This window comes from Lethenteron reissneri, chromosome 20 (genome assembly GCF_015708825.2).
Source record: "Lethenteron reissneri isolate LAM-NWPU_2019-01 chromosome 20, ASM1570882v1, whole genome shotgun sequence".
In the NCBI taxonomy this organism is placed as follows: domain Eukaryota; kingdom Metazoa; phylum Chordata; class Hyperoartia; order Petromyzontiformes; family Petromyzontidae; genus Lethenteron; species Lethenteron reissneri.
Window position 1 is genome coordinate 2,220,234 of NC_083798.1, and position 12,827 is coordinate 2,233,060.

The 12,827-nt window shown below is 43.4% G+C and overlaps 1 protein-coding gene across 2 annotated transcripts in view; it reads left to right on the top strand.

Annotated features, from left to right (window-relative positions):
* Window positions 1–12,827, top strand: part of LOC133344587 (receptor tyrosine-protein kinase erbB-4-like) — a 257,044-nt gene that overhangs the window by 62,211 nt on the left and 182,006 nt on the right. The gene's annotated exons all lie outside the window — the stretch shown is intronic.

Below are 12,827 nucleotides of genomic sequence, written 5' to 3' on the forward strand. Positions count from 1 at the left end.
AAATTCAGCACCATAAATGTCAGCACCTTTACATCAAACAATGCCACCTTCAATAGAGCAAAACGGCAAACATTTAATATTTTGGATACATTGCCTTAGTTTAGATGGTTATTTCCCTAACATCTGAATGACCACCGATTACTTACTTATTTATTCAGTCACAAGTTTATTCTCCAGGAAGGTCCTGCTTTGCGATATTTAGAAAAAAATCCATTCAAGGAGTGTTTTGCATGTGGCCAGACACTGGAGTATCCATACATCGCCCACGTACGAGTGGATGACACTCACCGCTCCACTGCCATCTCTTTGCCACCTCGCAGCTGAGTGGGTTTGTGATTTTCACAAAATGCACAATCCACCGAACCTCAGCCACAGAGTCCTGGCTCACAGGCGTGTCACACCACACACCTGAGTCTCGATATCTGAAGGGCAAACGCAAATAGACCATCATCAACAGCAGTGTTATAGGGAAACACTGACTGAGACGCGAAGTGACCCCTGAATCATACAACTGCAAGTTACCTGCCGGTCGTGTGCATGGTCGCCCACGCTTATAGAAGGATACGGGGTGTTCCCTGTGGCTTCAAACTGAGCGAATCCAAGAGTCATCTCTCCTATAAATCAGTGTTCTTCACTAATTTTCGGAGGGGGGCCACTTTTATCCGACAAGACGTCATCAGTGTGACGGCGGCCACACATTTGAAACCATTGGAAGTTTGACAGCAGCACGATGATGATGATGATGGGAGGTGTTGTCACCATTTGAGTCTTGTCGGGGTGCCGCACGTCAGGGGGCCGCTAAAGGCCACCAGGGGCCGCCAGTGGCCCCCGGGCCTTGCGATGAAGAACGACGCTGCAAGGCCTTCGTGCTTCCTAGAAGATTTAATTTCAGTATTCGCCACAGAAATGGGCATAAGTTTACATTTTATACACCGAGCATATGGATGTTCTCTGCAGGATTCATGATAATATATATACACACACACACGGGGGTGAACTGTGGGGCGAGGAGGCGTCTACAAGATGTAAGTGACTATTAAGGCGTGCACAGCAGAATGAGTGGGTGTCGTGGGCAGCCTGGTCACGGACGTTCCCCAGGATTAATGCTGACAAAATGTTCAATTGAGACGTCCACGTGAGGATCACATGCCAATTGACGCTGCCGTTGTATTTTTTTATCCACTAACACCTCTGCATACCTATCCATGCATACACCCGCTAAATCGTAAAAGTGATCTGTTTAGTGTGATAAACCATCGTATTCCTCAGCATATATTAAGGCCAGCATGGTACACGAAGAGGTGGCATTGCCATGGCAATGCCCGACCGCCTTTGTCTGCTCCTTGCCGATATTTAAACACCACATCAGTGACTCATTTGAGGCTGAGTCACGTGAGAGGATGACTCAGACGGGTTACGATGCCACTGCTCCTCACGTTTTCTGTGACCAGGTCATTGGGTTTGTAGCTGAGTGCGCGAGCGACTGCACCGCTCACACTCAGTCCCACTCTGTCCTGGCTACAAGGACTGCAGCACACTGAAAGTTGACCTAATTTTATATACTCGTGCATTATTTTGTATGAAGATAAATCAGAACAGATAGCATAAGTTTACCAGAACTTAAGTGTGCATCAGACCGGCTGACATTTCTCGTGAGGTGCTGACAACGGTGACGGTTTTGGTGGCACCTGCAGCGATTCATGATGGACCACTATACGCTTCGTTGCTATTCACCGTTATATTTTGTATTAACATTTCTCTGCTTACTCTTTGGTTCTTTCGGTAAAGTCACGTAGAAAGAAAATACATTTATTAATAGAGTACAACGTTTCGATTGCAACACAAGCAACCGTCATTAGGTAGAACTAAATTTAGAGAGAGACAAAACACAGACACACAGACAGACACACAAGCAGAGAGAGACAACACAGAGGCACACAGAGAGAGACACACAACATAGACACACAGAGACCCAATGCTTCTGTGTCGAGGCCTTAAATAGAAAGAGGGGGGGGGGGGAGAGAGATGGAGGTTCTGCTGGGGCAGCAGCTGGAGCAGAGAAATTTGCATGTCAATGAATCCACCCCGAAGCGACCGAGGGAAAGAAGATCGACTGGCCCTATGAGAGCCTGGTGAATTTTAGAGAAATAAATAGTTTGAGAAAACACAATTTAGTAAATATTTTGGAAATGTAATGTAATGCAACACAGAGAGTCGGCTAACACACAGTTAACGCATAGCCTGGTTGATTACGATCTCCAAAGATTGCTAAAATTGGAAGTAAAGTGTGAAATTTGACAAACAGAGACACAGAGAGAGAGATTAAACAACTTACATCCTCCCCATAGAGGTGGTTCAAACTTGATTTGAAGCTTTCGTGACTGCAGGAGTTACTCTTTGGTTCTTTCGGTAAAGTCACGTAGAAAGAAAATAAATAAAATAATAGAGTACGACGTTTCGATTGCAACACAAGCAACCGTCATCAGGTAGAACTACTCTGCTTGTTTACCCAGAAAGCCTCGCTGAGTTTCAAGGTGGGTGCTGCCATGTCCCAGTCGGGAGCGCTGTTGCCGTGTGAAACCTCAGTTGACTCCGTGGCATTCAGCGTTTACATGACCAGTCGGAATGGCTAAATAGTATGCAGGATCTGCTGAAACAGCTGGACATATGTACACAGAGCTTCATAGCTTATCGGATTCCTCCGGTATAAAAAAAACATTCTGATTCTGAAACAAGAAGCCACAGTCTGACGACTTTGCAGTAAATTTTAGACTCTCATGCCTGTGACTAAACCGTTATAATAATTTATTGCTATCGAAACTATTAAAATGAATGATGTATTTGTATTCGGAAAACAAACATCCACAACAAAGCTCACAGTGCGCTTTGTGGTGGATGGGGTCCTGAGGTGGGACTGTTTTGTGTCAAATCCATCATACAAGCAGGCAGCAGTGGAGACAGCCTATAAAGAGTCATCTTTGGATCTGTGTGTATACGGTATGCGCTTCTCTGTGTATGTGTGTGTGAGATGGTTGTTTGCGTATGCAGGATTGCAATGGTGCAGTGTTTAGCACTCCGTGCTACAATCCTGAAAACTTGGGTTCAGTTCCCAGCCACGGATAACAGCAGCAGCAGCAAAGCGGTGCCCTTAATCAGCTGTGGGTCTCACTGAGGTCCACTTAGCCTCACATGTGCACCTGCTGTGGTGTGTAAAACTCTGCACACGGGAGACAAAGGCGGCCGGCATGCTGCTGGCCACAACACAGCCACATGTTCCATGCTGGACATAGTAACAGTTGCTCATTTGCCACACTCGCTGCCACAGTCCATCAGGATAAATGAGGGATCTATATAAGGCTAAATGAGGGCTGTTTGTGATTAATGTATCGCAAAATAATTCTAGAAAGCTGAAGCAAATCATTAGCTATGCAGTTTGTATATGTAGCAACTGCTTTCGGTGTCATCATTATTCGGTCATCGCCGATCCACTGCTGGATGATGCCACCATCACTCACGGTCTGGTGATGCGACAATCCATCTAGCTCCTGCACGTGAGTGGATCTCTTTTCTCCATGACTTCAGGCATGCTCCGTCCTTTGGCTGCCACTCCAATGTTGTTCTTCACCACTGCCCATCACCGTCTACAGCGATGTGTTCTGCACAAGCCCACTTGTAGGCCACTATTGTACGTTGATGATTCATAGAGCTATCATTTCCATTTGTTCTCAATCATACACCGATCCATGCATTTTGGTTTTGATTATTAGTTGAAATATTTTGCCTTTGGATATTCGTTACGTTTTGGCGACAGAGTTGCACAGTGATGACACTCGTGCCTCACCGGAAGAAGGCTGCGTTTGATTCCCGACCCGGGCACCTTTCTGCAAGGAGTCTGCATTCTCTCCCCTGATCTGTATGGGATTTCTGCAGAGTTTTCTTTTTTCCCCCCATAGGGTGAACACACACACAGTTTAACTGGTGCTGGCCAAATATCCCCGTGTTGAAAAATGACCTGCACATGACTCAATTGAGATTACACAATGCGAGGAAAAATTGACCAACATATCCCTTGAGACGCGTTCTTTAGAGCTCCCGTTACCGGGGGGGGGGGGGGGGGGCTTCTAAAAGCAGTGGCATGATCGAGAAATTGCAGGGCTGCACCTTTACGCCACGTGAATGCGGCGGCTATCTCTGCACAACACGACGAAACAGTTGCGTGACAATAATGTCACACAGTAATTTCCAGAACATTGAGCAAAGCACAGCTGGTATTCTCCGGATGAACCTACTTTGACACTGTCCTACTGCTTTCAACTCATTCTTATCAAAAGCCAACCACGCAATAATCATTAACGCCCCGGCTGTGAAACACATCACGGTATTTGTTGTTTGTTTCCCACCAGAAGGACGGCTGTGAACCCACCATGCCCGTCCAAATCATTTACCGCGGCTGAAGTTGCAAGACAATGTGCTCGGTGTGTTCACCAGTATGCAAAGACAAAGATCCCCCGTGTAGCCTTAACCGACTGTTTGGGCAAGTGATGTTGGCAAGCACCTATGAAGGCCGCCACACACACGAGGGAGTGGGTGGCCAGGACCACGCCCGACCGCCTTTGTCTCCCCATTGGCGATGTTTACACACCACACCAGGTACTGATTTGAGAGTGACTTGACCTAGGGGAGGCACTGGCACAACTAAAACTTAGCTAAATATCGTGTGCTCCTTTGGGTGCAGTGACAATGATATGGTTATCATCAAGGCTTCGTGTCTCATGGAATACTTCTGTAGCCCCAACTCCTCCCGGTCGAGGGGCGGGGGGGTATTTTCCGTTGCTCAGCCCCAGACAGCTCCGGCTGAAATGCAATGCAGCCCTGGTCATCATGTATCAGCAATTAACAAAAAAAACGAACACATTCGTCAACAACACTACCTTAAAGGGAAGAGTATACAATAGGCGACGTTTCGGGCAATGACCCTTGTTCATAGCACACGATTAGAAATTAACATAATTAATGCCTTGATCCAATGTCTACGCACAGTTACTTCCACCCCACTGAAAATTATCTTCAGATTCTGTAAGACTCAAATGTGGCACGTATGATGCTGGCCCGACCACCCCTTCCTCTGTCTTCATGGCCATAGCACTGCTTAGTCTGGGCACTCCACATTGCAACGTGACGGGGCGAATGGGAGCACCTCCGTCTTCTTCTTGTTGATGTGCCGGGAGGAAGCAGCGGGTTGTCTGGCCGGGTGTAAGTGCACGAGAAGCATGTGCTGTTTACTGTAAAGCTGAGTTCCACTTCCAGGTAATGTTCTCCCACCCGCGCCTTGCTTGTGCCTGTGAGAGCTGATGTGTCACATTCGCTCATCACTCGGGGGAACACGCTCCCACCGTCTCGTCGTCAATTCATCACTTATATTACATTTAAAACGCGACGTCAAAACATGGCTCTTCCATTGCACATTATCTGATGAATATCTTCATGGCATCAGAGTTCTAAACGCAACATTGCGTCGTCTGTTTCTGGACCGTCACATTCATGTTTGCAGTCGTGGGTTACGGGAAGCGGTGGTATCGTGGTTAGTGCACTGCGCTACCAACCTGGCCATCCAAGTTCGATTCCTGTTCACAGCCAACTCCGATGGCGGATATCTGAACCAGTCCTGAGCCTCCCTTCAGTCAACTCGGCCATAAATTAGTAAACAATGTGGTGTGTAAGGGGCGGTCCATAAATGACGTCACGCACCTGGGGGGGGGGGGGTCAGACATTTGTGACGATGTGTGACGAGGGGGGGGGGGGTTGAGAAATGTGACGTCACATCAAAATGTGCAACTTTAAATAAATATAGACAACACGTTCTACTTAATTAAGTAGACTTTTTAATAAACATCAGAGTGCAGCGGCACATTAAATACTCACTAGAATGACAATAGTTTAAAGCGATTTGAAGCATGTTTTTTTTGGGGGGGGGGGGCGGCAGAGCTTTTTGACGTAAATTTGAGGGGGGGTCTGACTTTTTGTGACGCCGTGTGACGATGGGGGGGGGGGGGGGGGTAAAAAAATCGTCCAAAATCGCGTGACGTCATTTATGGACGGTGCCCAAGCATCAGCATTGATAAGATCAAGTCATGGCCACGCACCTCGTTGCGTGGCCATGACTTCCGATGTGTGGCCTTACTAGGTGCCCGCTAATAGCACTTTCCCCAACAGTCCGTTAAAGGCTGTATGTGGAATTCTTTCAATTGTGTTGACTATGACGAGTGGTTAACACAGTTTGAGAATTGGCCACTCTTCTCGACAGACCTGTTCTCCACCTGAGGACGGCTGCTTGCGTTGTGGCCGAAACGTCGTGAGAATTTTATTCTATTATGTTTTATTTTTATTATTTTATTATTTCCCTTCTACGTGACTTTACCGAAAGAGCCAAGAAGAAAAACACAATAAATACATATATTTTTTACGTTTCAAGAGAGTGCAATGGTAAAGAATGGCACTGATGAGGAGTGTCACTTGGTGGTAGTGCATCAACACGTGTCGTTTAACCGTAGGTGTTGCGAGCAAATAAATTCCCATATGATTTAAGACTTTGCACTTGCTCTGACAGATTGCTCTTAACAGGATCATTATGTGATAAAAAAAAACAGTGTCGTGGGTATAATATTCTTAAGTATCCTGGAGTACTTACGATTGGAGACTCATGAAAGTGTACACATCCCAGCTGTGATACAGGAGCCACCAATGACCTGTAAACTCAAATAAAATATCCATAATAGAGGTATTTTTTTGGGTTAGATTGCGTAAATATAAATGTGTCGTTAAACCCGCCACTACCCGACGCATCTAGCATCAATCTGGCTGTCGCCTGATATTGCTCGTTGTAATTACTGGTGAAACGTCGGACTAAGATTGTAAATGTTGTGGCTTTGCTCTCGAACACACCGCTGTGCTGTACTAGTGATGAATTGGCATGTTCTGTTTACGTGACAAACATTACTAAATGGCTGTGTCGGCTGGTGGCGGGTTTAATAACATTTATTTTGACGCGATCTAACTCAAAACATATATATTATGGATGATATTGGTCGCGAATGCCTGGGTGTCAAATAAAATAAACACAGTTTATTTTCAATGCATTTACTGACAAATGATATGGTTGCGAGCGCCCACACACATTAAGGCCGTGATAACAGCCTGCTGCAATGCAGATCTGCCGGTGTTGTCACGCCACCGGTAGCACTGTCACCAGTGTACTTACGGTTCATGCGCTCTGTTTACGGCAACACCATTGCAGCGTGATGGTTGTAAATCAAAACGAGTCTCAACGAGATAACTGCGGCTCGCGGGCTGCAACGGGCGTGATGCACTCTGCATGCTGCGCTTGCCTTGCGCCGCAGATCTTCACTCCGTGACACACGAGGGTCAGCCAAAGCAATCTGAGAACATGGCTTCAAAGAAAGCAGTACACCAGCATAACAGTGACTTATTTCGATGGCCTGTCTTCACTTGCGAATGAGACTGCATTTTTTTGATGTTTCAAATACTATCTTTATTTTTTTTCACGGACACTTTTTGCTTACTGTTTGTATTTAATATATAAACACATTTACTCGTGTAGCCATATTGTTGCGTAATTGTTTATAATCAAATGTGTATATTTTCACAGATTTTTCGAATGTACAATGCATGGTATTTAATGTGCACTATATACATTACCATATAGAGTAAATGATGTATATATGGCATTAATATTTTTTTGGATGCTCTGTTTTAAAAATTACACCAGATTTGTGTACTTTATGGTTTTTTTTTATTCTACATTTTACCGTTATTACAAAATAAACATTTCTCTATCATTTCGTCGAATTTGGTCTTAAAGTATAGACTGATAATACCGGCTGACTGAACCGGAAGTGGCGCGAAATGTATCTTCTTGTCCAAGCCTCCGTGTGGATGCAGAGATACCAGGAAGTGGTTTCTACCAAAGTGCTACTCTCATCCCATTATCAGACTCTTTACGCAAACAATAGGAGTGACCTTGTAAGTGGAGGCAAATCAATTGCATTCCCCACGTGTGTCTGTGCTTAACTGCTCAGGACAAAAATGAGTGACTTGTGAATGTTAACGCAGATAATCCGACCCACCCCAAGTGCCCTCACCTCACATCGGATAAGAGGAATTCGACTCGACTGCATATATGATGGGATGAAATCCATATAAGCTGCCACTATATTACAAACAATTCACCGTGTTGCTTTTGTGCATCCATTTTGCAGAGCATTATTTATCGATACATGAGAACCTGGTTTAATTATGTGTGGTGCCTACCTCGCTATGAATATCAACACTCTTAGTTCAGTGCTTTGACATCACCCCCATAGGCTTACCAACCATCTATGATATAGTATTATGATTGACACTGCCAAAAGCCTTTTTTTACATTATTGACAGGTCCCTCGTTGTCAATTGCAGGGAATATTTAATCTCTGAATTATATTACGGCAGTCGCAGCAAAAAGTGACGGATGGAGACTTGATCAATCACTGCGCTGTGGGCCATGAGCAGATAAGTCATGAATCAAAAGTGAAAGAGTATCCTCCATCACATAAGCAATGGGATGGTGTTCTACAAAGTAGCACTCATTTTAACGACCCTGAATGGATTATATGGTCGTCTTGCGTATGTCAATATGTTTAGTCCCAATGTCGAGGTCGGCTTCAGAAGAAAGTTGGTGTAGTTTTGCTATTCTTATTCTGAACGAATGCAGACTAGAGTGTTTTGCTATGTGGTCCATAGTTTGGGTTACATGGCCATAATCGGACTGTGGGTTTTCTGTACATTTCCATCGATCTGTTGACTTCTGATGTGGTTGATGGTTACACCAGTGTCTTCGAGGAATGTTACATCCAGGAGGTGCAGTGTTTGGGTCTTGAATGAGGGGCCTATTCTGGACTTCCCCGTTGCTTTACTAGGTCCACCAGAATTGTTCCGGATCTGGATGAGATTCTAGGATGGTGACATCGCGATGCCATAAGGGGGATCGGGACTTGAGTCGGTGACGAGGTACAGGGAAGGTTGTCGTTGGTAAGAAAACGTCTATACTCCCTTGCAGTTTGCATGTCTCCAGATATATTTTGGTGGAAGAATATTCACCAAATCAGGGAGCCAGTAGATTGGTCTCAATTTCGGTGTTCTGGTTATGGTACACATTGCGTTATTTGTGCATCTAGAAGTTTGGTGTACAAGCTCCCTGACCAGGCAGGAGTGCAGTACTCTGCCACCATGGAGATCAGTGATAGGGCGGTAGATTTGTAGCACACCAACTGAGGGCCCATGGGGATTCCTGTAGGTTTCTGTAGTGGGGCGATTCTTGATTTTGCAAATATCGAGTTTATGTGGGGCTTGAAGGTCAGGCTTCTATCCGTGATAACGCCGAGATATTTTGAGGTGGGGTCATCGCGCACTGGACAACCACAACATTGCACAGGCCACTTCAAACTAACTCGGTTTCAAGTGTGTGGTCCTGTTCCAACGTTCATTTTGATTCACCAGGGAAGAACTCAAGAGACCAGGATAGTCTCATTGCAAGAGTGATGACCTGGGTCACCACAAATAACAACAACAAATAAAATAGAGCACAGCAATGAAGCAAATATAAATCATGGCAAACACAACTTTGTCACATTAGGAAAATATAAAATATTGCACGAACATAAATCAATGTTGAATATTAAATTCCCTGTAGCGTAAATCAGCTTAGGCAGATGATTTTAGACAGATCATAATACAATAAATATGTCAGTTACAGAAACATGAATTGGATACAGGGTGACTATTGTGCTAATACTACGTGTGAACAGCAAAGGATGCATGTACAATGCAAATTCCAGTACAATTGTGTATCCCATACTGGTTGAATTACATAAGTATATCTTTTCCAATCCTACAGCCATAGTGTAGCGCTAGCAGACTGCTATTGTTATTATTATATCAAACTAACATCACGCGATTAAAATAATCGTTCCCTCGGGTTTCCTGGCTGGCTGCTGACTGGTCTCCACTCCACCCCAAAAGTAACTCTCTTGTTGTTGTTCCTGGCTGCTGTGGGGCTTATACGGGATTTTCCGTCTAACAAATAAACATTGAGTTGGATTGAAATGGCGCAAGAAGTTTAGAAGTCGTCATAATCATGACGACGAAGGATATCGGCACTGAAGAGGTGGGGAACATCGAATACACAGATTGACTGTCCACGGTGAATTTTTTTAATGCCCTAACTTTTCAGTATGTACCGCTATTAATGTAATTATTTAACCGCAATAGTCTTTAAATCCTAAAGGTTATGAAACAAACGCGTCACAATACGAACAATCTGGGAAATTTATAACATTAAAAGCAGATTACCTTGAATGCTCCACGTAGGGGTGGAGGATTGTGGGAAGAGTATGAACATGACAACTGTTGTTAATTTTCCATTGCTAGGGTTGACGAAAAAAATCATTGTTTATGCAAGTTACCAGTTCCTCCAGCAGTTGCCCTTGTGAATGAGGTATTGTAGCTCACGTGACTAGATTTGAAAGGAAGTACATTTATAGTTTGGTTAATTCGCTGTCACATTGACTATTGTGTCAACAACATATTGGGAATGTGAGCTCACTTTTTCTCATTCACATTAGCGATGCTGACATACGTGTTGCCATCCATCAAAGTCCATTCATGTTCCATATTTATGCAGTCTATATTAAAGTCGTTTGGGCTCAAGGTTGAGTGCATTAAATGGCCACAGAGAATTTTTATATTAAATCCCAACATATCGTTTGGACAAAATAAATGTGTTGATTTTCGTTAAGCAAGATTATAAAATATCTATAATGTTTGCCTCAACATTTAACACGAAATTTAGTCTCTTTGAAGTAATTGAAAATATTTATTTATGAATGTGTATACAGATCCTTTACCACGTAGGATTTCGCGACCAAAATTATTCATAATAAACGTTTTTGGGTTAGGTCGCGTTATTCACAAACGTGCCCGATGATGCTGGATGTAATTACCAGCGAAACGTCGTACTACTCAAAAACTGTAAATGTTGTGGATTCACTCTTCAACACACCGGTGGGCTAAAGTAGTGAACTATTTGTCTTTTGTCAACGTGACACTTTTTTGCTGATTGGAGGGTTACGACACATTGATAAATAACGCGATCTAACCCAAAACACGTTTATTATGAGCTCCTTTACCATCTACAAATGTAAATATATATTTTATTCTTTAACAACTTCGAGTAGGAATGCTTAAAGCCTGTCCCACATTGTACGGTTCATTGGTGTCACATCGGACATACGTGTTCTGAGAGGACGCACACAGACTGGTCTCCACCTATAAAATCCTCGAGACGAATGACATTGCACACACAAGGATGCATGTGATGACAGTGATGTCACCTTGCTACTACAATGATATACCTGCGTTGGTCATGATGTGTACCATCGTAGGTGCATGGGCAGCACAGCCTTAAACGCGCAGTAAAGCAGCAATGCTAAATAATAAGCACACTTTCTCGAAAAAATCCTTAGAGCTGCAATGTAGTACTTTTACGGTCCAATGAAAAACAAGCTATTGAGTTACGTGACCCGGAAAATGTGCCACTTTGAAACCACATACTTTTTTTTACTCTACAACGGGCATTGTTTTATCGTAGAATTATACTTGCAACTTATACAGAAGCCACAAAGGAATTGGTCAATTAATGCATTACTCAACACCAATCAGCCTTGTAGCTCATAGCACACTATAATATAATGTGGGTGAACAAAGCAGCAATTATCTTAAACTGTAATTAGCTTATTCAGTCACAGCCTACCTACTATTAACAGTATGAGTGGGTCGGCATACAGACCTCTAGTTTAAAGATGCGGTGACTAAAATCATTGCGAATAAAGTGTATCCACTCTATTGGAACATACTTCATACAAAATGTTCCATTACTGGCGCATGAATAATGCAGCAAACCTAGCTCACCTGTGTTTGCCGCTTCACTGAAAAAAAATATGGAAATTGTGGTCGAAAGGGAAAGTGCGAGTGTGAGCAATTCATTAGTAAACAGAGGTTCGCTTACCTGTGCCGCTTTGAATACAGAGACGGAGATTAATAACGGCATGTCAAGCTGTTTGTCCTGCAGCATTTTGCACAGCATTGACAAAGGGGACGCAGAAAACTGTACCATGATGTTCCACAGAATTATCACGCAAATGTGAGCTCTCAATTTCCCATGCAAGTCACAGTCAGATCATATGTCTGTGCACATGTCGCTAATATAGGTGAACATTTATATTGAGAGTCACTGAACTGTTTATACCTTGAGCAGATGCACTAATTCGCACACACAAATTGCCTCTTTCAACGTGTATTCATAGTCTGGTGAAGACTGATGTATCAGTGAACTAGATATTAAATGCAAGGCAAGTCAACATGATCCCCCTTATTGTGCACGCATCTTCATCTGCATTGATTTCATTTCCATTCTAATGCAAAGGAAATTCATTGTTTTCAATTAAAACTACCTCATCTACATGGGTTTATGCAGCTGCCATTATTAAAGCAATCAAATACCCAATTAACTGGATGTTTGTTGTATTACAATACTGTAATTTAAAACTTGTATTATTATAGCAATACATTTGGGACATTAGGGTTTAAACTGTTAATATGGTTAGCTATTTTCAGTGGTATAAATTGGTGAAATCTAAAAAGATCACAGGTCAAACAATAAAAACGAGGAAATGAATTGTCGGAATGGTATTTTTGTATTTGTGAATGTTACGTCT